The following is a 24,490-nucleotide window of genomic DNA, read 5'->3' on the forward strand; positions in this document are numbered from 1 at the left end:
CTGGACGGTATCAGGCTACCATAAATGACTGTCCTGACAGGGAATACCACAGAACAGTACCTGATGGAACAGGGAAAAAGTGGGGTGCAGAACTCAAATTCTAGTAAACAGACCAGACTTAATGGTCTGAATGAGTCTGGAGCGACTGTGGAAGACATGGCCCTCGGATTCTCTGTTAGCGCAGAACTGAAACCATTCCAGAAGCCAGCTCTTTAGATAAAGAGTAGACTGGATTCTAAGACATAAAATGATACTCGTGAAAAGAGTGCTTCTTACCTTAAGTAGATGAGACTAAATGGGCAGCTCCTGTCCAGAGGGGAGATGAGAAGGCAAAAAAGACAGGAGCTGGTTGAATGGACACGGGAAATCTGGGGTAAAAAGGAGGAGTGTGCTGTCACGTGATAAGGAGAACAACTAGGGTCACATAATAATGGGTGTATAAATTTTTGTACGAGAAACTAACTTTCACTTAAAGCACAATAAAAAAATAAGTAAAAATGAGTATATTAAAAAAAAGAAAAGAAAACATGATTCCAACAGGCAAAGCCTGCTGGAAATGATGTCTGCCCAAAGGCAGAAATGCTTCCAGAAATAAATGAAGTTCTTAATAAATGAAGACTTTAAACATTAACGTTAGCTACTCAAGAACTAAAGACGATTGGTTAAAATATTGATGATTGATTAAAATATTTTTAAAAGTATAATAATCTATAAAGTAAAAAAAATGAAAGAACACGGTATATTAAAGAAGATTTGAAAAAACTTAATGGAACTTCTAGAAATATAAATATATAGGATATATATATATGTATGGGTATATAACTTTTAATAAGTATATATAAAATCAAACCTGCTGTCATCGAGTCTGTTCTGACTCATAGAAACCCTATAGGACAGAGTAGAACAGCCCCATAGGGTTTCAAAGGAGCTGCTGGTGGTTTTGAACTGCGGACCTTTTGGTTAGCTGCCAAACACTTAACCACCGTGCCGCCAGGGCTCCACCTATACATAGTTACTGTAATTAAATATATAATTTTATATCATTGTATATAAAATTGCAGATATATTTATATAGAAAGAGCTGAATAAAAAACTGATGAACCAGAAAGCAGGTATAATAATAGTACACAGAAAGAATAAAGCACACAGAAGTAAAATGTTGAGAAAAAGTGAGATAGAAATGAATAGATAAAGAGAAAAATAATGAAAAGATCTTATGGATGTCTAGGAGAAGACTTTGGAGAGGAAGATAAAATAGAAGGGATAGAGACAATACTCAGAGATAAAATGACTAACTGGTTATGGGAAATGTATTAGTTCTACGAAAAGAAAAACCGGAGCTAAAAACTGCAGTTTCTATATTCTTGAAACCAATCATAATAAATTAACAGAAACATTAAAATAAATGAAAATACTGGAAAAAAAAAGATAAATGTGCTACTGCAATGTTGTTATTGTCAAATCCTGATTATAGGAACTATACTTACTATTACTACTTGTTGCTGTTGAGTGGCTTCCGACCCATAGTGACCATATAGGACAGAGTAGAGCAGCTCCAAAGAGTTTCCAAGGAGCATGTGGTGGATTCGAACTTCAGTCCTTTTGGTTAGCAGCCATAACACTTAACCACTACGCCACCAGTATTTCCTAACTGTGAGAACTATACAAGCTCAAATGTGTCAAAAGGTAAAGTTATAGTTAGTATCCATACCTGTTCTTCACAACTATTTAGCAAAGAATCTGCTTATTTTACCGGTCGTATTTGTAATGCAGCTGGTGCCTTGACAGATACTAACAAAAGTAAATCAGTAAAATGATTCTCCCTCTTCTTTTTCCAACCTTAGCCTCTGGGCAATCAAAGAAACTATGAACATCTGCTTGGATTCTGATTGCCATGTTCACTGATTCCGTGCAACCAAATAAGGAGCAATTAGTCTGTTCAGCATGTGTCAAAAGACCCGTCAAGTTAATTCAAATTAAGACAGGATAAATTGAATCCAGTTGGCAGCATGCATATTTCTTTGCAAAGCTTAAACAAGCATCAACTGTGCAATGCTACCTTTTATTTGCAAGCGAAATAATTCCAGAAATAACTATTCCTCATAATTATTTTACTTATGTCATTGTCTGGATGTATTTTCTCTGGGTGGAAAAAAAATTCTAACGGAGTTGAGCGGCTTCCTGTATTTTTTATGTTAAAATAGTGTACTTTTTCTTGCACTTATTCCTCTTATTTTCATTAATCAGCTCCTAGGCAAAAGGAGCCCTGGTGGCACAGTGGTTACGAGCTCAGGCTGGTAGCCAAAAGTTTGGCAGTTCAAATCCACCAGCCGCTCCTTGGAAACCCAATGGGGCAGTTAGTTCTACGCTGTCCTTCAGGGTTGCTACGAATTGGAACTGGCTCCACGGCAATGAGTTTGTTTGTTTTGGTTTGGGTAAAAGACACTTTGGGTTCACTGGAGTCTCCTCTGAAGAAAGACGGTGATCTACTTCCCCAATATCGTCCATTAATAACCCTTTGGAGCATAGCTCTACTCTGACACACATTAGGTCACCATGAGTTGCAACCGACTCCACAGTAACCGGTTAGTTAGTTAGGCACAAAAATAGGGTTCACAACTTGAGATGTGTACATTCCCATAAATTATGTCTCCAGCGGTAAGCCCTTTTTCAGAGCTTTACCTGACATTTATTTCTTCAATTTCCGCATAGTGTTAATGTCTATAACTGATCAGGTGATAGGCTTTTCATTTCATTTACTGGATGGCAATCCGAAGTATCAAATACCTTTTATCTTGAAATTCAATCAGCGACCTGTCTTCCTTTCTGGGGATATTCAGATAATTAGTGACATCTCTGGAATCTGACAGGCTTTCAGAGGTAGAAAGACTGCGGTGGCGTTAATTGTCTTTTGTCCCATTTTCCCACTATCACAAGCAGACAAATTTCTCTGTTGAGTTGGAGTCATGTAGAAGGTCTCTAAATGTGTTGTACTGTTACTGATTTTCACAGGAGTGCCACAATGCTCTCACACCTCTGATTCACACAGGTGAAGCATGCCTTTGCGGGGGTGGGAAATCAACAAACCATCGAAAAAGAACATTGCTCTACCGAGGTCTTACATGTTTACTCTTAATGAGTAATACTTTTCCACTTTTCATACTTTAATAACTAAAGTGTGAAAAAGAGGTTGTTAGAATCAGTGGTTCTGTTTGAAGGTGGAAATAAAAGAACTAAGATAAGTAGAGGAAAAGCATCAATTTTTAAGAGATACAAAACAATATGACCTAGGATTTGGCGGAGAGGAAATGAAAATGGCAGTTGGTACACATAGAACAGGATGACTGCAGACTTGGTGTTGGTGAATATTTGCCAGTAATATTTAAGCACTACAGGCTCTAGCAGACCTCCATTTCTACAAAATAAAAGTAACCTGGCCCTGTATGATCAAAGGGAATTGGAGACACTTTTCTTCACTCCATCTAATTTCAATGTCAACTAAATACTAGGTTGGCAAATACCATTGCCTGATGGGAATACATACATATGCATATATATATGTATACATACATATATATGTGTATGTATGTATATTTAATATAAGGCTTGGATGCTAGAATTGGCATTACAGAACCAAAAAAAAAAAAAAAAAGGTTGGGGGGAGGCTCACACATAGCAATGATTTTGAAGATGGAACGGGACCAGGTGGAGTTTTGTTTTGTTGTATATAAGGTTGCTATCGGTAGGAACCTACTGGACAGCAACTACCAACAACAAAAGATGTCATAACTAACATAATATTACTAACATATTTATTTCTGGAATGGTTAAGTTATGCTGACAGAGACTTGCTGTTAAAAACTGGTAATTGTGGGAGCCTTGGAGCTATTTCTAGTAGCCATACACTTGAGCAGATTTTCTGCCTTTAAAGAGGTTTGGTACGACAGGTGAGATGTTTGGTCTCCAGGTGATAGAGCAAAATTGTCCCTTTACATAGTTCTCTGAAGTTGTTTTAGCTGCTAACAGTGTGTGTGTGTGTGTGTGTGATGCTGACGGTGTGTAATGTGTGTGTGATGTGTGTGTGTGGTGTGGTATGCAGTGTGTATGTGTATGCATGATTGGGTGCATATATGAAGGCTTAGAGAAATATCTAGACCCAGATAGATTGAACCATATTTAATATCCACCTTCAGGTCAAAAGTTCCAGAGCCATTGCCTATTTTCAAGTGACATCTTCCCATGTTTACCTCGTCTTCTCTTTTTAGAAACTTTGTGGTAATTTTCCAATAAAATGCTGAGTTCCATTTATCTGAAGAAATTTGTATATTCTCTTTCTGTGACTGTAGTAAGTTATGTTTTTGAGGGAAAGGCCTGACCTCTGAGTTATCTTATCAGTACTGTGAGGAGGCATGTCCAATTTGAACTCTCCCTTCAAGAGGCTATTATGTGTCCTAGATGATAAATATGTAATCCAGTCACTGGTGTTAGAATTATGTAATTTTGAGCAGCTAGGGCATTTGATGGTTATTAGGACAGGCACCATGCATCTAAACGATATGTAGGGAGATCTGCTCGGGTACTGTTTTGGTGGTAAGGAGTAGAGCCTTGGAACCAATAGAGGATGGCAAGATTACAGATGAGTTTCCCAACTACCGTTATTACTGAGTTGAATTTGAAGGTTACATTGGCAGGCTTACTCTTTCTGAGTCTCCTGAGAGTATCCCTTCTGCTCATTTTGATTTGTGGTAAGAGAAGGGGCTGAACTGAATGGGTATTGGGTATTACGGGGAATGCTTTTGTAAAAAAAAAAAAAATTATTTTCAAATCAGTATCAACTTTATATTCCCTATAATCAGTGTTGTAATGGTTAAGGCTGGGTGTCAGCTTGCCTGGGCCATGATTCTCAGTGGCTTGGCAGTTGTATGATGTTGCGATCACTTTCATGATGAGATTTGATCTAATGTGGTCACCTCCATGATGGGATCTACTATGAGTATTCAATCATTTGAAAGGGAATTTCCTTGGGCACGTGGCCTGTATCAAAGATAAGTGGACATTCTGGAAAGGCTCATGGGCTTTCACTCGCTCTGGATCCTACAGCTGGCTCCAGCTCATCTGACCTCCAACTCTTGTGACTTGAGCTAGCTGCTTACCTGAGGTCTTGTCTGCTGATCTTGGGATTCGCCGATCTTTGCAGCCTGTAAGGAAGAGTGCTGCTCTTGACCTGCTGCTTGGGTTCGCCAGCCCCTGCAGCTGCGTGAATAGGAGAAGCCTCTATCCTGACCCTCAGATTTGGGACGTTCCAGCCTCTAAAACCACATGAGTCATTTCCTTGATATAAATCTCTCTTTATATATATTTATACGTTTCACTGGTTTTGCTTATCTAGAGAACCCAGCCTAAGACAAATATAAAAATCATCATGAAACTATTTTTCTTCCCCAACTCAGACTCTTTGTTTTCCTATTATTTGGAATCTATACTGGTGTCTTTTATTAACTTAAATTAACAAATATTTTAGAAATGAGCACTCATTGGAAATATATAGTATAATGGTAATGGATCATAGTGTACAAATGTGTTGAACTGCCCTAGAGAGCAACACTATGTTTGAAAATTTTAATCTGGAAAACCATATTAAATGCCTGGGTATCCTTAATTTGTTAAATATATTGTGCAGCATTTCTCACATAAATCTGAAGACGAACAAAGGCATTTAAGTTGAGAGAATTTACAAACCTAGCTTATCTTGGATCGTGCCCCCACTTCTCAACTTCTGAGATCAGGAAATAAGCCTCCAGACCGTAAAGGTCCCCATGCCAAACCAGATACCCAGCCCCATTTCATGGGATTTTTCCTGATCATCTTAGTGGTTCTGATGAAAAAGATGAGTCTACAGATCAATGATTCCTTCAAACAAATATCTGGAGGGTACTTACCTGACGTTTACCTCACATTCACTTTTGTTGCTTCAGAAATATTGATGAGCCTTAGGGATACTGGACCAAGGCCAAGAAATGAGGCAGAAGGAGGAAAAATTATATAACCTGTTTCCTATTTTGTTTGTTGCATTCAAATACATGGCCCTGTGCTTTGACAGCCAGAGTGACAGAACTATTTTTTTAAATAGTATTTTATTGTGTTTTTGTTGACAGTTTACACAGCAATTTAGGTTCCTCTTTGATGATTTCCACAGAAATTAATAACATTAGTTATATTTTTCACATATCATCATTCTCATTCATTGTGTTCTAGTTGTTTCATTTCCAGTGCTCTAGTTTCCCTGCCCCCTTATCTTCTCATCTTTGCTTTGGATTAAATACTGAGTTTCTGGACTCATACTGCTGTTTTTTCAGTAGAGCACTGATCTAACAGGTGATGTACTTTATTTTACGTGTCATTTTGCTTTTCTTTTAGAAGGTGGTTTCAGGGAATAATTTTGATTCAAAGTTTAAAGAGCTTCCCAGGATGATGGTCTCAGGGCATCCTCTGGTCTCAGGTGGTCCAGTTACTCTGGCCCTTGTTCAGAATTTGAGTCTTCTGCATTTTTCTCCCATTTTAACAAGGGTCGTCTATTTTGCCCCCTGTCAGATTGGTCAGTGGTTGTAGCTGGGCACCATCTAGTTCTTCTGGTCTCAGGAAATTGAAGTTATGGCTTGTATAGGAGGACTCCTTAAATGAGCAATCTCATGAAAGCTGAGGAGGATCTAACATACAAAGAGCCATTATGAAACAGTTTGCTTCCGTGAAGTCAGTAGAAATGCTAAGATTAAAAAAATTATTTTCACATCTACAAACTAAACTGGATTTTTATTCCTTTGAGCTATTTCAGGAACTCAGGAAGGCCATGGAAATGCATAGGAGAAATAAAGAAAAATGTATCCTATTTTCGGAAGTCCCTTGGTAGTGCAAATGGTTAAAGTGCTTGACTGCTAATTGAAAGGCTGGAGGTTCTAGGGAAAAAAAAAGCCTGGCACTTTATTTCTAAAATACCAGCCATTGAAAACACTGTGGGGCACAGTTATACTCTGACACACATGTGATTGCCATGAGTCAGAATAGACTGGATTATAACTTAGACAGGTACGATAAAGTAAGCTTTGTGGTTATTTAATCTCTTGAAAACCTCTTTCCCCAACCTGAAGTCATCTTTGTAGCAGGGCCTTGTGAGTATCCTTATTTCTGTACTTAATTCTTATTTTGAGAACACAATTATATTTCCATTATCATAGCCGTTTATATTTTGGTCCAATATTTCAATCTCTTCTGATCCTTTTAAACTTGTTATGTTATCAAAGATATTAGATATCCGAACTAAACTTTTGTCAGCAGCAACTGTTACAGTCACACCTCAACATCGTGGTAAAAATATTTGGAATGCTTTGTGTCAAACTTGGAGGTCTCTGTGACACTATAAAGACCTTTCCCTAAATTTTGATAAAAACGGCTCTAAGAATCAACACTCTTTGCTACTGTATTTTCAAAGCACTGTGGATATATTTGTGGTCCGTAAGTATATTTCTTTATCTTGTTTACAAGTTTATTCTGAGAATTATCTAATAACTGAAATTAAGAAGCTCTCAGTGGGAGATAGGACCGCTGTTTGGCCTGAGGGTTACTGCTGGCTCCTTTCATCAATAGTAGCCCTTATATGTTCCATCAGGGACTATTCCTCCCTCATTCCATATGGCATCAGGTAGACTGTCAATCCAGTTGTCGTCCTTCAACCACATCCTAACTCTGCCAGGGGAAAATGGCCCATGGTATAACAGTTCCACTCTCCCAGGATTATAATTTATTTTATAAAATGTTTTAAAGTTTGAACTAATTTCAGCTTACACAAATAACACAAAGAAGTCACAGAGACTCTTCACCCAGACTTGCCAAAGACTCCGAAGTTACTATAACATTCATTCTCTATCTCTGAGTGTAGATGTTGCCCTTTTTTTCCTGAAACATTTCAGAGTAAGTTGCAAACATGTTTACTTCTATATACTTCTGTGTAGATTTCCTAAACAAAGTTTTTAAAAAAGGACATTGTCTGATATAACACACAAATTTATTAAAACCAAACAAATAACAGTAATACATTACTAGTATCTAATCTATGAGTCTTATTCAGATGTTACCAATTATTTCAGGACTCGATCCAGGGTCACACATGGCATTAGTTGTTTTGTGTCTTTAGTCTTAACTCTGAAACCATTCATCTACATTTCTTTGCATTTCATGACCTTATACACTTAAAGAATTCAGGTTAATTATTTTGTAGAATGCCCTTCAACTTGGGTTTGTCTGATCTTTCCTTAGCTCCTGGTGGATTCGAACAGCTGGCCTTTGGGTTAGCAGCCATAGCACTTAACCACTACCCCACCAGGGTTTCCAGTTACCTGCAGGTTATGTGTATTTGATAGGAATACTACAAAAGTGATACAGTGTCATTTCCAGTTCATCATGTCAAGAAGCACACTCTCTTAATTTGACCCATTACTGGTAATGCAAAATTTGATCACTTGGTAAAGATGGTGTCTGCCATCTGTCTCCACTGCAAAATTTCCATTTTCCCCTTTATAAGTAAATATATAAGTATCTTGTGAGGAGATGGGTTGAAATTATGCAAATATCCTGTTACTCATCATATTTTTTCCTGCTATTTTTTAGCATCCATTGATGACTTTTGTCTGAAACAATTATTGCCTTAGTGGTTTTATCATCCTTTCTATGAAAATCTTTCCTTATCCTCATTTATTTTTTATATCACGCATACTGATTTTATTCTGTGAATTACATCACTGTAATTATTTATTTTTGTTGCTCAAATTCCTCAGATTTGACCAATGGATCTTCTTCAAGATGGCTTCTGCATCCTAGTGACATGTTCCCCTTTTATTTATTTATTTATTTTGAGCACTCCTTACTTTCTGACACTACTAGATGATCCAATGTCATCTTATAGCTTTTTCTCCCAGGCTTGGAATCAGCCTTTTCTCCTAGTTCCTTTTGTTGGAAAGGAAAGCTATAAATTCATACTGATACATATGCAACTGGCCAGATTTATTCTAGCCTTGTCCTTTCCACCTTTGTAACTCTGCTCTTCGACATGAAGAATCATGGCTGGTAATATTCACAGAATATTTGTTTATTTTTCTTAATTGTAGAATATACATAAAGTAATTTAAGAATGTTTAGCTCATTTCCAGCAAAGCTGTACATAGTGAAGTTTAGATCTAGTTAATTAACATTTAGAATGATTTCCAGAGATTGTGTAAAGTTTAGTTCCACACGTCCTAGTCAACAAGTTTCTCTTACCTAAGAATTTCTAAATAATGATCATCTGCCTTCTGAATTTCCATGAAAATTTTTAACACATACCTTGGTGCCTTAGGTGACTGAACTTTGTTTTTCTATATCTAAGCAATGTGGTTAATCTCCTAAACTGCTGACTGTGTAAAGGCACTCAACTGTGTGGATCATAACAAATTATGGGTAGCACTGCAAAGAATGGGGATTCCAGAACACTTAATTGTGCTCATTAGGAACCTTTACATAGATCAAGAGGCAGTTGTTCAGACAGAACAAAGGGATACTGAGTGTTTTATAGTCATGAAAGGTGTGCATCAGGGTTGCATCCTTTCACCATACCTATTCTATCTCTATGCTGAGCAAAGAATCTGAGAAGCTGGATTGTATGAAGAACAGGGCATCAGGATTAGAGGAAGACTCATTAACAACCTGTGTTGTACAGATGACACAACTTGGCTTGCTGAAGTGAAGAGGACTTGAAGCACTTACCAATGAAGATCAAAGACCACAACCTTTAGTATGGATTGCACCTCAACGTAGAGAAAACAAAAATCCTCACAACTGGATCAATAAGCAACATCATAATAAATGGAGAAAAGATTGAAGTTGTCAAGGATTTCATTTCAATTGGATCCACAATCAACAGCCATGGAGGCAGCAGACAAGAAATCAAAAGACACATTGCATTGGTAAATCTGCTGCAAATGACTTCTTTAGAATGTTAAAAAGCAAAGATGTCACCTTGAAGACTAAGGTGCGCCTGACCCAAGCCACAGTATTTTCAATGGCATCATATGCATGTGAAAGCTGGACAATGAATAAGGAAGACCAAAGAAGAATTGATGCCTTTGAATTGTGGTGTTCACAAAGAATATTGAATACACCATGGACTGTCAAAAGAATGAACAAATCTGTCTTGGAAGAAGTGCAAACAGAATGCTACTTAGAAGCAAGAATGGGGAGACTGCATCTTACATACTTTGGACATGTTGTCAGGAGGGATCCGTCCCTGGAGAAGGACATCATACTTGGCAAAGTATAGGGTCAGCAGAAAAGAAGAAGACCCTCAATGAGATGGATTGACACAGTGGCTGCAACAATGAGCTCAAGCATAATAATGATTGTGAGGATGGCACAGGACTGTGCAGTGTTTTGTTCTGTTGTGCACAGGGGTGCTATGAGGCAGAACCGACTCTGCGGCACCTAATAACAGTGACAGGCTGTTGACCAGTTCCTTCATGGTTTGAAGAACTATCCTATTCAACACATGAGATACACAATAATACCTATCTGCAACAAAATCATTTTCAAAATAAAGTTTGAAAAAAGTCTGCAAAATTGATTCTCCAAGTCTTCACAGAATACAGTGACATCTCTTCAGCAACATACTTTAAAAAAAATTATTACCATAAACCACTATAATAATGGGTAATATTGCATATTTCCTAAATACTTATCTATATTACTCAATTATTTCACTTTTTGAGTTGGCGGTTTTAATTATACAAATGGTTACTACCAAAGAAAACAATAAATCAATATTTTTACTACTAGAATGTTTCTTTCTGTTCAGTGCTGTGTTACATTTTAGGTCTTTGTTAAGATAGTAAACTCTACAGAAAAATCTTCCTACTCCTGTCCTCTGATTGCCAGCTAAGTAGTAACCATGTGTTCCATTATTAACTTTCTACCCTGCAGATTGACATGGCCATTACTCTAGCCCTTGCTTTTTTTCAGTAGGACTCCAGAATGAACTTCTGAAAAAATACCTAATATAAATCAAAGCCATATATTTTTTCTTTTGCTTTTGTGCTCTTTATTCAAGTGAATCCCTATTGTTTTAAGTAATAAGATTGATAACTATACAAAAAAAAAAAAACTAAAATTCCATTTTGCTTTAAGGAAGATATCTAAATATTAGATGATAATGAAAATAACTGTGTGAGCTATTCACTCTCTGGATGGTACACATTCATGGTAGTTTTGAGAGATTTGATTTGATTCAAAAGTACCTATGAAGTCAATACATAATACACAAATTTCCTTTACTGAACATATGCTACTGAAAATAAACTAAGTTAACATCTAGAAGTAAAATTAAGTTTAACAAACATGAGTGCCATGTAGAGATATTGGATGCAATGAACCTTTAAGAATGTCATCCTTACTGAACGAATAATAATATGATACCTTAAGCAAACTCTAATAGGAGTCAGTCAGTCCTACCCAGCCTGGAGTGCAGAGAAATAATCTACGCTTCCTCGTTTCAATTTGAACCATTAGGACAGTCATTTGCTTTGCAGAGTACATAGACAGCGCATTTCCCGCAGGTGATCTATCTTCATTTAAAGTTCCACTCAAGTCCCTTTAGCACTTATTGCTGTTAACAAGAATGTTGGCTCTCTTAATCCAATGTCAAAACTCAACAGAGAAAACAGGTACAGAGGCCAAGGAGAGACAATACATAAAGATAGAAGAAATCGTTATGGAAATAAAAAAAATCCAAATAAAAGATAAAATTCGATCTAAATAAACTTTCATGTTAAAATATAAATGTACTTGTTATTCTGTCACAAACTGCACTACTAAAGGGGCAGCAGATAGGGCAAACCCCATCTTTATCATTAACCATGTAGCAAAGATCAGCATGAATACAGTTCCCACCTGGAAATGGATCCAAGCTTCACCTTCTCATATCCCAAAGATCCTCACCACCAGCCGCTTTCCAGACACTTCTTCTCACTGTAACCACCCAGAGACCACCCAGGGCTAGGTCATCAGTTACCAGCCATATGCTTAGGAGTCTGGACAACTCCTTGTACTTCAGGCCAGCCAGCCCACCCTTCTCTCTCTAGTCACCTGGAGTTAGGTCACAAACTAAAAGGATTCTGTCCTCATTGTCTGTATAGCCTTTCTCTGTCACCCAGTTACCCAGAGCTGGGTCTTCACAAATTGACTGCCTGCATAGCCCTCTTCTGTCCACCAGCCACCCAAAGTTGCTTCCTCAAGAATTAGGACTTTGCCCTTACTACTGCCTCTGCAGCCTTCCTCTGAATTAGCCACTTCAAGTTAAGTCAAAATCCCTTTGTCCCTTGTGGGTTTGTTAATTCTCTATAACAGCTGACAAAATTCACAGAGGCTATTACCTATACGTACAGTTACCCATTTATTATAACCAGAAAGAATACAAGCAAAGGGACACATCAGGAAAGATCTGGGAGAGTTCCCAGCATGGGGTTTCCGTTGTTTCCAAAGACATACCGCCCTCACCCTTTCATAGATTTTCTCACCAATCCAGAAACCCCTAAAGAGGAAGCTACAAGGTCCAGGTTTTCCCTTAGTTATTGGGATCTCCCTGAATAAGCATGACTAGAGCCTTAATGCATGGTTATGATCTGTCAAATTAATGAACATGCATGACTACATCATTCTCCCCTCCTTTCTTGAATTCAGTCCACTAGGTGTGGGGCCTAGGTATCTCCTATGGAAAACAAACCAAAAACCTAAACCAAACCCGTTGCTGTCAAGTCAATTCCGATTCATTGCGACCATATAGGACAGAGTGGAACTGCCTCATAGGCTTTCCAAGGAGCAACTGGTGGATTTGAACTGCTGACCCTTTGGTTAGCAGCCATAGCTCTTAACCACTATGCCACCAGAGCTCCCAAAAAGCACCTTAATTGCTTGGACTATTCCAAAGGCTGTTTTCAGAAACCAGAGACAAAGGCCAGATCACCTTCTTTGTCCCACGTGGTACTATTCCATATAGAATATTTCAGAAAGTCAGCCATGTAAGAATCACTTAGGAAAGATCCATCTTTTTTTTTTTAATTTGCTGTTTCTTCATCTATAATACTGGCTCTTGATTAAGAGGTACGTGTTATTAAACATAAAGAGATTTGAGAAATATCTTGGCCCAAATAGTTGTGCTCACATGAATTGATATTTTCTATTGAGCTCGATGTTTATAAAATATTATAGGATAAATTCCAGAGAGATGTTTACCTGTGTTTTAGTGACTATGCAGATACATTCAACTGTGTGGGTCATAACAAATTATGGATAACGTGAAGAATGGGAATTCCAGAACACTAAATTGTGCTCATGAGAAACCTGTACATAGACCAAGTGGCAGTCGTTTGAACAAAACAAGAGGATACTACATGGTTTAAATCAGGAAAAGTGTGTGTCAGGGTTGTATCCTTTCACCATACTTACTCAATCTGTATGTTGAGCAAATAATCCGAGAAACTGGGCTGCATGAGGAAGAACACGACATCTGGGTTAGTGGGAGACTCATTAACAACCTGAGATATGCAGGTGACACAACCTCGCTTGCTGAAAATGAAGAGGACTTGAAGCATTTACTGATGAAGATTAAAGACTATAGCCTTCAGTACGTATTGCTCTCTAACGTAAAGAAAACTAAAATCCTCACAACTGGACCAATAAACAACACCATGATAAATGGAGAAAATATTGAAAATGTTAAGAATTTCATTTTACTTGGAACCACAATCAATGCCAGTGGAAACTGCAGCCAAGAAATCAAATGACATATTGCACTGGGGAAATCTGTAGAAGGCCTCTTTCAAGTGTGAAAAGGCAAAGATGTTACTCTGAGGACTAAGGTTCGCCTGACCCAAGCCAAGATATTTTCAGTCTCCTTATATGCATGCTTAAGGTGGACAATGAATAAGGAAGACTGAAGAATAGATGCCTTTGAAATATTGTATTGGCAAAGAATATTGACTTTACCATGGACTGTCAGAAGAATGAGCAATCTGTCTTGGAAGAAGTACAGCCAGAGTTCATGTTGGAAGCAAGGACAGAGAGGTTTCATCTCATGTACTTTGAACATGTTATCAGGAGGGACCAGTCCCTGGAGAAGGACATCAGGCTTGCTAAAGTAGAGGGTCAGTGAAAAAGAGGAAGACTCTCAACAAGATGCATTAACATAGTGGCTGTAACAATGGGTATAAACTTCCTCAAACATCATGAAGATGGCACAGGGCCAGGAAGTGTTTTGTTCTATTGCACACAGGGACACTTTGAGTCTGAACTGACTAGAAGGATCCTAACAACAACAACATAGGAGAGATTAGCTTTATTACCAGATACTTTTTAAAAATTGAGATAGGAAAATTTGACAAGCATGCTATGTATTCTCACCTTGGAGCTCATTTTAGCACCTCCTGTGTTACTTATCAGTGCTAGCACTGACCTTCAATCTAAAATTCTATGAGTGTATAATTCTTTCTCTTCGTGATATAATACACAACCCTATACTTGGTCCTCTGTAAAATATATTACTGCACACTGTGAAATGAGGTTATTTTCACCTTAATGATTGTGGCTACTATTTTCCTGATGCTAATAAATTCCAAATTCCAGAGCCTAGACAAATGATGGGAGGGGTGAAGGACAACTGTACTGGTAGTTTAAAAATCAGCATAAATAATTAACTCAGCATAAGAAAAGCATTCATTTATCTCAACCACGTCATCCTATAACCGTATTTCATTTGTAAAAAGTGCTCTATTTATTTCTTCACTTTTTTATCACGCATTGTTCCTAACCACAATTATGCTTCTGAATCCTTTTTACAATTTGAGTTTGATTTTTAGGAAAAGCAAAAGCAACTTATTGGCAATTCATTCTTCTGTTATCCTCCGTATGAATTATAAAATAAATAATTTATAAGTTAAATACAAAAAGTAAATTAATTGGAGACTATAATTGGCATATTGGCACGAAGGCATCACTCACTGCTCCCCACCCCACTTTTTAATATTTATTGGTGCTACAGTATCAAATAAGTTTTGAAAACGTTCCATGCCTTTAAGTCCAAAGCAGCAAGTTTCTGAGTTGGAGTACTTTTTTGCCAGACTTTCATCTTTGGTGAATATTTCCCAGTAGCTCCAGAAATGACTCCCTCTGAGGATATTGTTGAAATGTTGTGTGCACTGCTGCTTGTTGAAGCCAAAAAAAATGATGCAGAGCTGCTCACATGAGCTCTTCTAGTTGTTCTTGTACTAGCAACTGAGGAATTCTCACAGATGGGTTTATCATAATACTTTGTTAGCATTTTTGTATAACAATTGCCTTTTCATCCTAAGGAAACCCTGGAGGAAAATACAGCTTTCAAGAATAGGGTTTGAATATTAATTAATTGATGCTTCAAGTGTGAAATTTTCTTTCTCAATATGCTAAATTTACTTAGTGAAATTTGTTTATAAGATTCATTTCAGATTTCTTCAAGTTATGCACAGAAGTCAGGGCTTCTAGATTTGTAGTGAATTAATTCATTTGTATTTAATTATTTCATTTCAGAATCTTTTACTCTGTTAGTTGCTAACCCAGAAGTGATTAATTTAGAATTTTTTGTATGTTTGCTGCTGTCATTAACATTTCTAATTGATGTGTTTGGAGTGAATTTTATTTAATTACAGGTATTTCAGTGAAAGGTTTATGCACTTCAGTACTATAAATTATTAAACTTAGAACATGGTCTATTGGTTAGGATATTGATTTGCTTGTTTGACCAAAAACATGGTGACTTTTTAAAAAAGAATATTTTTGTTTATTTTGGTGTAGACATTAATATTAAGATCCTAAAACAATGGTGTTGAATAAAAAAATGGTTTAATGCTTCCTTTTACTACACTGTTGTAGTCATTGCTACGATTTTTATCAAAAAACAAAGAAGAGATAAATGTGATTTTACAAGGTATATATTTCGAGAAAAGAACATTTCAAATTTTAAGTCGGTGTCCATGAGACAGTGATCAACAGTCCATTTTTGCCTATCATGAACTGATTTTTGTGTTTCAAGCTTACCCTGTTTTGGTGAAGGTAGAGAGGATAGTTTTAATTTAGAATTGCCTGGGTTCATTACTCTTTTTTTTCCCCCTAGTATAAAAAATTATATTTCTGCTATACTTTATATTATTTGAGATATTAATAAATGAAATTATATTTTGTTTAATGTCAAAGTAAACACAACAATACATCTCCATTCTATAATTTCTTATGCTCTTGTAATGAAAGATATGATTAATTCATTAACACGTTTTCAGATAACCTTTATGGTTACCCACATTAATTCAAAATTTTATCAATTAACATTTCATTCATGTTGATAGTTCGTTTTTTCTTGTTTTATCGGTAGCATTATTTTATTACTCATGTTCAGAAGTACAGCTATTTAGTGCTTTTATAAGTGGGGAATCTCATATCAGTCATTATTTCTCATGTTTATTGTTTCTGTGTTCTAGGAATGTATAAAGGTGTTTAAAGGGAAAAAGGAAATGAATTATTTTAAAATCTATCAGTGCCTTCATCATGCTGAAAGTTTGTAATGATCCATGTTCATAATGGGGAAATTTTAAATAGTGGGAAGCTACTACCCTTTTGATAAAATCAAAAACTTGAAGCCAACTAGCTCCAATATGACAAATAAAAAATGAGTGACAAAAGGAATGCAATGAACCAGTTATAAAGTTGCAATAATTAGACTATGGCCAAATTTTAAAATAGCTATAATTCAAAGGAGTCATTCAAATGCAACATGTTTGTGTTTAAGGAAGCCTCCTTGATCTGCAGAATTAAGAATATTTTACACAGTCGTGGCAGACAGAGACACAAAACTTTCTACAGAGGCTGTCCTTAAAAAAAATAAAGGGTGGTTGAAATAGCAACCAGGGGGCACTGCAGCTTTGTTAAATTACCTCAGAGACTTTGACAGAAATCCGCTCCAAGATTTCTTAAGAGCTTAAATATGACTTTTAACTTCCTGTGATAAAATTTTGAGTGACCTTGAAAGAAAGGTCTTGTTAGGAATTCATTGTTAAAAACCAAGCCAGGCTTTTCTCAGCTGTCCTATTTAAAAAATATGGTTTTCGATTTAAAGACAGCTGTCTTTAAATCGAAAACCATATTTAAAAAAAAAAAAAAAAATTTTTATTTGGAAATAGAGAAGAAAATCTTGGTTTTTTCCTTCTTATCAGTTACAGAGCTGATTCTCATGATATTGGGGGATTTGCAAATAAGCTTAGAACTCACTGTTCTAGCCCACTAAATGTATTTTCTATTACAAGAAAGTGGAAACTTAAAGTTAATTGTTTTCTTCTGAAACATTTGATATTTCCGACTATTAACTTAAATGGCATTGTTATGTTTGATTTTATAGAGAGATTTCTATGTCTTTTGCCTCATTATTATATATTAGAAGATGCTGAATGAAAGACCCAAGTAGTTTTCATTCTCAGTAGTAAAATCAATAAGGGAAAATATTCTTTAAAATATTTTCCTAAAACAAGTAGAAACCACAGCTTCCCGGGGGAGTTTAGTGAATATAATTTGTTAATTTTACATTTTATTCAATTATCAAGTGTATGTGTTTGTGTGTGTGTAATAATATCATTTTAAATCTAAATAGGAGGTATTAGAGAACAACATTCATTGTCTAACATTTTAGTATTTTTTACTCAGCAAGTGTACAAATACAGTTACACACATGAAGCAAAGGTACTCTCAGTTGCTGCTGATTTCTTTGTTGAATTCCAGGAGCTAGTTCCCTAACTTTAATTACCTGGAGAAATACAGAGACCTTCAGCTACGTGGGTTGTTGTTGCTGTGTGCCATCGAGCCAATTCAGACTCATAGCAACCCCATAGGACAGAGTACAACTGCCCCCTGGGGTTTCCCAGGAGCAGGTGCTAAATCTGAACTGCCAACTTTTTGGTTATCAGCCTGAGCTCTTAACCACAAAGTATTGGTGAGTAGTTAACTTGTTTACCACTTGGACAGGGAAACCAAATTAACTACTCACCCATACTCTTGCACTCCAAGTCATAGGCTTATTGATCTACTACTGTGCCTTTGGTATCTCCACCTTCGTTTTACTAGAAACCTCTGGGGAATTCGAAGCAACCACCAGGCTCATCCTTTCCTCCTTAAATGCTACTTACAAGATCCTGAAGTTATATGTATTGCTGCTATAATCTCTCCCTCACAATATTCTGTATTTCATCTCACTTCGTCTTTTAAGAGAGACAACTGATCATATTTACAGAGAATGCTAACTTTGTTAGATTTTACCACTGGCGGTCTTACAATTTGCATTACATAGACAAGGGCACCCAATTTTCACTTCTATCAGTTAAAGAGCTTTAAAAGTCTCTTTAGCTGGAACGTAGTCTCCAGTACAGTTTGGTATATTTACATCCACTCATATCCCTTAATTGCTTCCATAAGCCTTCCCCCAGCTTCGGTGTATTTTCCTTCCAGGCTTGCGTCTATAGCTTCCTCCAGAGGGCTGCTCTAGTACTACTTAAAGCTGGAAACATCTGGCACACTGGGAGTTGATAGTCCTCTTGGTGACCCTTAACCAATGACTGACTTGTGAGTTTATCTGAAGCCCCAGTTCTTTTGCTTTGAGCAAGTCAAATGATATTGTGTAATTTATGCTCCGGAGTTCTCCATGCAATCAGACCGGAGTTGGGATTTTGCCTGAAATTGCACACTATGTTGTCTCTTTCTTCTTCTTCTTTTTTTTTTTTTCTGTTTTCCCCACTTTTTTTTTTTTAACCTATTTCTTTGGGACGCTTATTTAATACATCACTTACAAACGTATCTTTTCTCAGAGTCTGCTTCTGGGGAATCTGGTTTAAGACAGGACTTTTTTCTGTAGATATTCAAAATAATGTTAATAAAACATTTGCAATCATACAGGAAATTTTTTTATATACATACTGCATTGTGGGTGTGTGTGTGTATTCTTGCATAGAAAGAAGAGTGGAAGGGAATGCACTAATATTTGGGACTTCTGGTTTGAGAAACATGGTGGAGTGAAATAATGCAGAAACATCTCCTGCCCTAATAAGTATGAGATAAAATATAACCAAAAATAAATTAATATATAGCTTTAATTAAAGAAAAAGAAATTCCTAAATGTCAGAAATGTGTATGACTTAAGCTCATGAAGGCCCAGCAGAGAATACGGGGTCCCTTTTATCAATTTCCGTTAATTTCATTTAAGAACTTGTAACCCCAGGACTTCATTATAGCAGAAAGCTGAGTCTGAATTTATACTACCAGTGTAGCCCCAGAATCATCAAGGAGTTTATAAAATGTGAGGAGAAATCATAATAAATGTATTTGTCATCGTCAGTTGGTGTCCAGTTGATTCTGACTCATGGCGACCCCATGTGTGCCAGAATAGAACTGTGCCCCACAGAGTTTTCAAGGTCAGGACTTTTTGGAAGCAGATCACCAAGCCTGTCTCCTGAGGTGCCTCTGGGTGGGTTTGAATTGACAACCTTTTAAATGCTAGTCTAGCACTTAACCGTCTCCACTGCTCAGAGACTCTGCAATGTATTTGTTGTCATTGTGTGCAGTCAAGTCAATTCCGATTCATAGGGAATCAATAGGACAGAGTAGAACTGCCCAATAGGGTTTCTTAGGCTGTAATCTTTATGGGAGTAGATTTCCAAGTCTTTTCTCCTGAGGAGCTGCTTGTGGGTTTGGGTTCGAACCACCAACCTTTTGATTATTCACTATTGTTAGTGAAAGAGAAATAGATTAATCTGATAAAGAATATTGTTGATCTGGGGTCCTTTAAGCAGCAGACTCTGAGACAGAGATTAGCATATAATTGATTTATTAGGGAGAACTCCTGTAATCAACTCTTAAGTTACCAAAAACCTTATGAATATGCTGTATAGATAGGACAGATATTAAAGTTGAGCTACAATGCAATCTTAAAGGAAGCCTTTTTTTTTTGTAACTGAATGTATGGAAACCCTGGTGGCATAGTGGTTAAGTGCTACGGCTGCTAACCAAAGGGTCAGCAGTTCGAATCCACCAAGTTCTCCTTGGAAACTCTATGGGGCAGTTCTACTCTGTCCTACAGGGTCGCTATGAGTTGGAATCGACTTGACGGCACTGAGAACTGAATGTATGGTGAGTTCTGATACTGAGATGACCCTTCCAAGATGTCCTGAGAAGGGGTGAGCAATTATGGCTTCTATACCTCATAGTGATTGGTCACTTGGCACAGGATATACCAGAATGTCATTGCTTTGGGTCTGGTGGTTCTCCTTAGCCAAGACAATCTCGATAGAAGTTTGTCAACTGAAGACTGTCTGTCAGCAGCACTCTCAATGGCTGATATAAACAGAGGATCACAGAGCACACACCGAAACCACAAAAATCAACAATTACAACAAAAAGTCAAGTTAAATGATGAAAATTTAGAAATTTTTCTTTCAAAGTGAAAAACAAGTTAAGGTTTTTGTATATGACCACTTTTACCTACATTCTCCTGAAGGCAATGTCAGTAAAATAACATTATGAGCTATAAGAATTGAAAATAATTAAGAAAAATTGACATTACTCCTAAGTGACATGATAAAGCATATAACTCCACTCCCTCATCTTCATTCAATTTCCAGCCTTCTCCAATCTTTTGTTTTCATCAAACACAGTATGTTTTTTCTATAGTTTCCTTATTCTCAGGTTCCGTAGATTTTTCTGGAATGTATATATATATAGTTTTTCTATATTCCTAGACTTCTCTGGCATGTTTAGCACTGCCAAGTACTCCCTTTTAGAAAGTTCTGCCCTCTCATCATAGGTGATCCACCCTCTTTGGTCTCTCCTGACCATTCTAACTTTTCTTCATGGGAATTGCCTCATCTTCCTATCTCCACGGTGCCATTCTTGGCCCACTGTTCTTTTAACATTACAGCCACATCCACTCTCATCTATATGCTAATAGCTCTCAAATCTTCCCGGCAGTCTTTGTCCTGGCATTAAACCTGTTTGATCAGTTGCCTCCTTAACACCTGCAATACCCTGCAGGCACCTCAAATTCAGAATGTCTAAAACTAAATTCATCATTTTTCTTCCTTATACTTACTTCAGCTGCATTCTAAAATTAATTGCTGGGATATAAATCTGGACCAAACTATGAGAGAAACTATCCACTTAACCATGAATGCTTCAATGTATTCGTAACATTTTTAATGTTGAAGGAAATTAAATTTAACATAAGAGATCTATTTGCATCCATTTGAAAATCTAACTCTAATCTTACATAGAAGGAAGTTAAATTAATAAATGCCACTGCACTGCCATATAGGGCTATTACAAGGTTCAAACCAGATAACATATGCTTTGTATAAGCAGTTTATTCTTAAGATTGGTGTTTCCCAGTAAATTTTTCACTGGATGTAAAAAAGAGGAGTCTTAGGTCTTTAGTCTTGTTTCATGTGTTGTCTAATAAAGATAGATTTATTTTTTTAAACATTATCTTTGGTTGAAAAGTCTTTGAATCAAAAGTTACACAAATTACATTTCATGGCTTTTAAAATTTTCAGTTGACTTCCTTATACCCATAAATTGACTACATTTTCTTGCATATATAAACAAAGAACATAAAATAAGGTATACACTGTGGCTAGGAGTTCTAGAAAAACTTTGATTTTCATGTAATAAACACCTCATGTGTAAGGTATGTCTGTAGGCTCAATTCAGTTGCCCTGAGTGGCAATCTCAAATGTCTGAACAGTTAGAGAACTAACTGTGGTTGCTTATACTCTGGTAGTATAATGGTTAAGAGCTACAGCTGCTAACCAAAAGGTTGGCAGTTCAGATCTACCGGGCACTCCTTGACACAACAGCCATGGGTTTGGTATTTTGGATACATGTAAAGGAGCCCTGGTGGCGCAGTGGTTAAGAGCTACAGCTGCTAACCAAAAGGTCAGCAATTCGAATCCAGCAGCTGCTCTTTGGAAACGCTACGAGGAAGTTCTGTTCTGTCCCATGGGGTCACTATGAGTCAGAATTGACTCTACGGCAACAGGTATACAAATAAAGTTCGAATAAAACCTTACCTGAAAGAATCCTGAATGTAAACATCATATGGTTGATATAGCTGCTCAAAGACGTCATCAGATACCTAGGGCTTTCTGATGGTTAGTCTTATGTGTCACCTTAGCTAGGCTATTGTACCTGTCTTGCAAATTTCTTGACATAGAAGACTGAGCACTTCCAGCACTTCATCTCTTTGTTGAAACATCTCAACTGGTATTCTGCCAATTCCTGGCACCTTGTTTTTTGTGTATTCAGTGCGGCTTGGACTCTTCCTTCAGTATCATCGGTTCTTGATCTTATGCTGCCTCCTGAAATGGTTGAATGTTGACCAATTCATTTTGGTACAGTGGTACAGCACCTTGGAGTTGGTTCCGACTTGTAGCGACCCTTTGCACAACAGAATGAAACACTGTCTGGTCCTGAGCCATCCTCACAATTGTTATGCTTGAGTTCATTGCTGCAGCCACTGTGTCAATCATTCTTGCTGAGTGTCTTCCTCTTTTTCACTGACCCCCTCCTTTACCAAGAATGATGTCCTTCTCCAGGGATTGGTCCCTCCTGACAACATGTCCAAAGTATGTGAGTTGAAGCCTTGCCATTCTTGCTTGCAAGGACCCTTCTGGCTGTACTTCCTCCAAGACAGGTTTGTTCATTCTGGCAGGCCATGGTATATTCAATGTTCTTTACCAACACCATAATTCAAAGGCATCAATTCTTCTTTGGGCTTCCTTATTTATTGTCCAGCTTAAGCATGCATATGAGGTGATTGAAAACACCATGGCTTGAGTCAGGTGCACCTTAGTCCTTAAAGTGATCTCTTTGCTTCTTAGCATTTTTACCCAATTCAATGCGTCAGTTGATTTCTTTTCCTTTTTGATTGTGCTTTAGGTGAAAGTTTACAGAGCGTATTATTTCTCATTAAACAATTAATACACACACTGTTTTGTAACATTGGTTGCCAGCCCTGCTACTTGTCAACACTCTCTTTTCTTGACCTTGGGTTCTCCATTTCCATTCATCCAGCTCTTCTGCCCCTTCCTGCCTTCTCACCCTTGACCCTTGGCTGGTGTGACCACTTAGTCTCATATACATGGTTGACCTGTGTGTGCTACTATTTGTTTTATAGGCCCGTCTAATCTTTGACTGAAGGGTGGGCCTCAGGAATTGCTGAGTTGAAAGGGTGTCCAGGGGCCATGCTCTGGGGTTCCTCCTATCTCTGTCAGAACCATTAAGTGGTCTTCTTTTGTGAGTGAGAATTTTGTTCTACATTTTTCTCCAGCTCTGTCCAGGACCTTCTATTGTGATCCCTGTCAGAGCAGTTGATGGTGGTATCCAAACACCACCTAGTTGTACTGGACTCAGTCTGATGGAGGTTGTGGTAGTTGTGATCAATTAGTCCTTTGGACTAATCTTTCCCTTGTGTCTTTGGTATCATTTGATTTCTTGATTGCTACTTCCATGAGCATTTATTATGGATCCAAGTAAAATGAAATCCTTGATAACTTCAATATTTTCTCTGTTTATCATGATGCTCTGTCCTATAGGGTCGCTATGAGTCAGAATTGACTCGATAGCACTGGATTTGGTTTTTTGGTATCATCATGTTGCTTATTGGTCCAGTTGTGAGGATTTTTGTCTTCTTTATGTTGAAGTGTAATCTATACTGAAGGCTCTAGCCTTTCATCTTCATCAGTTAGTTCTTCAAGTCCTCTTCCCTTTCAGAAAGAAAAGTTGTATCCTCTGAATGTGGTAGGTTGTTCATGAGTTTTCCTCCATCCGCAATGTTCTGTTCTTCTTCATATAATCCAGCTTCTTGGATTATTTGTTCAGCGTACAGCTTGAATAAGTATGGTGAAATGATACAACCCTAGAGCACACCTTTCCTGATTTTAAACCACTCTGTAGCCCCTCGTTCTATTCAAACGACTGCCTCTTGGTCTATGTACAGGTTCCTCATAAGCACAATTAACTCTTCTGGAATTCCCATTCTTTGCAATGTTATCCATAATTTATTATAATCCACAGTCGAATGCCTTTGCATAGCCAATAAAACACAGGTAAACATCTTTCTTGTATTCTCTGCTTTCAGCCAGGATCCATCTGACATCAGCAATGATATCCCTTGTTCCACGTCCTCTTCTGAATCAGGCTTCAATTTCTGGCAGTTCTTTGCTGATGTACTGCTACAACCTCTTTTGAATAATCTTCTGAAAAATTTACTTGTGTGATATTAATGGTATTGTTAATTAATTTCCACATTCTGTGGAATCACTTCTCTTTGGAATAGGTACAAATACGGATCTCTTCC

The sequence above is a fragment of the Elephas maximus genome, chromosome 3, assembly GCF_024166365.1.
Source record: "Elephas maximus indicus isolate mEleMax1 chromosome 3, mEleMax1 primary haplotype, whole genome shotgun sequence".
NCBI lineage: Eukaryota > Metazoa > Chordata > Mammalia > Proboscidea > Elephantidae > Elephas > Elephas maximus.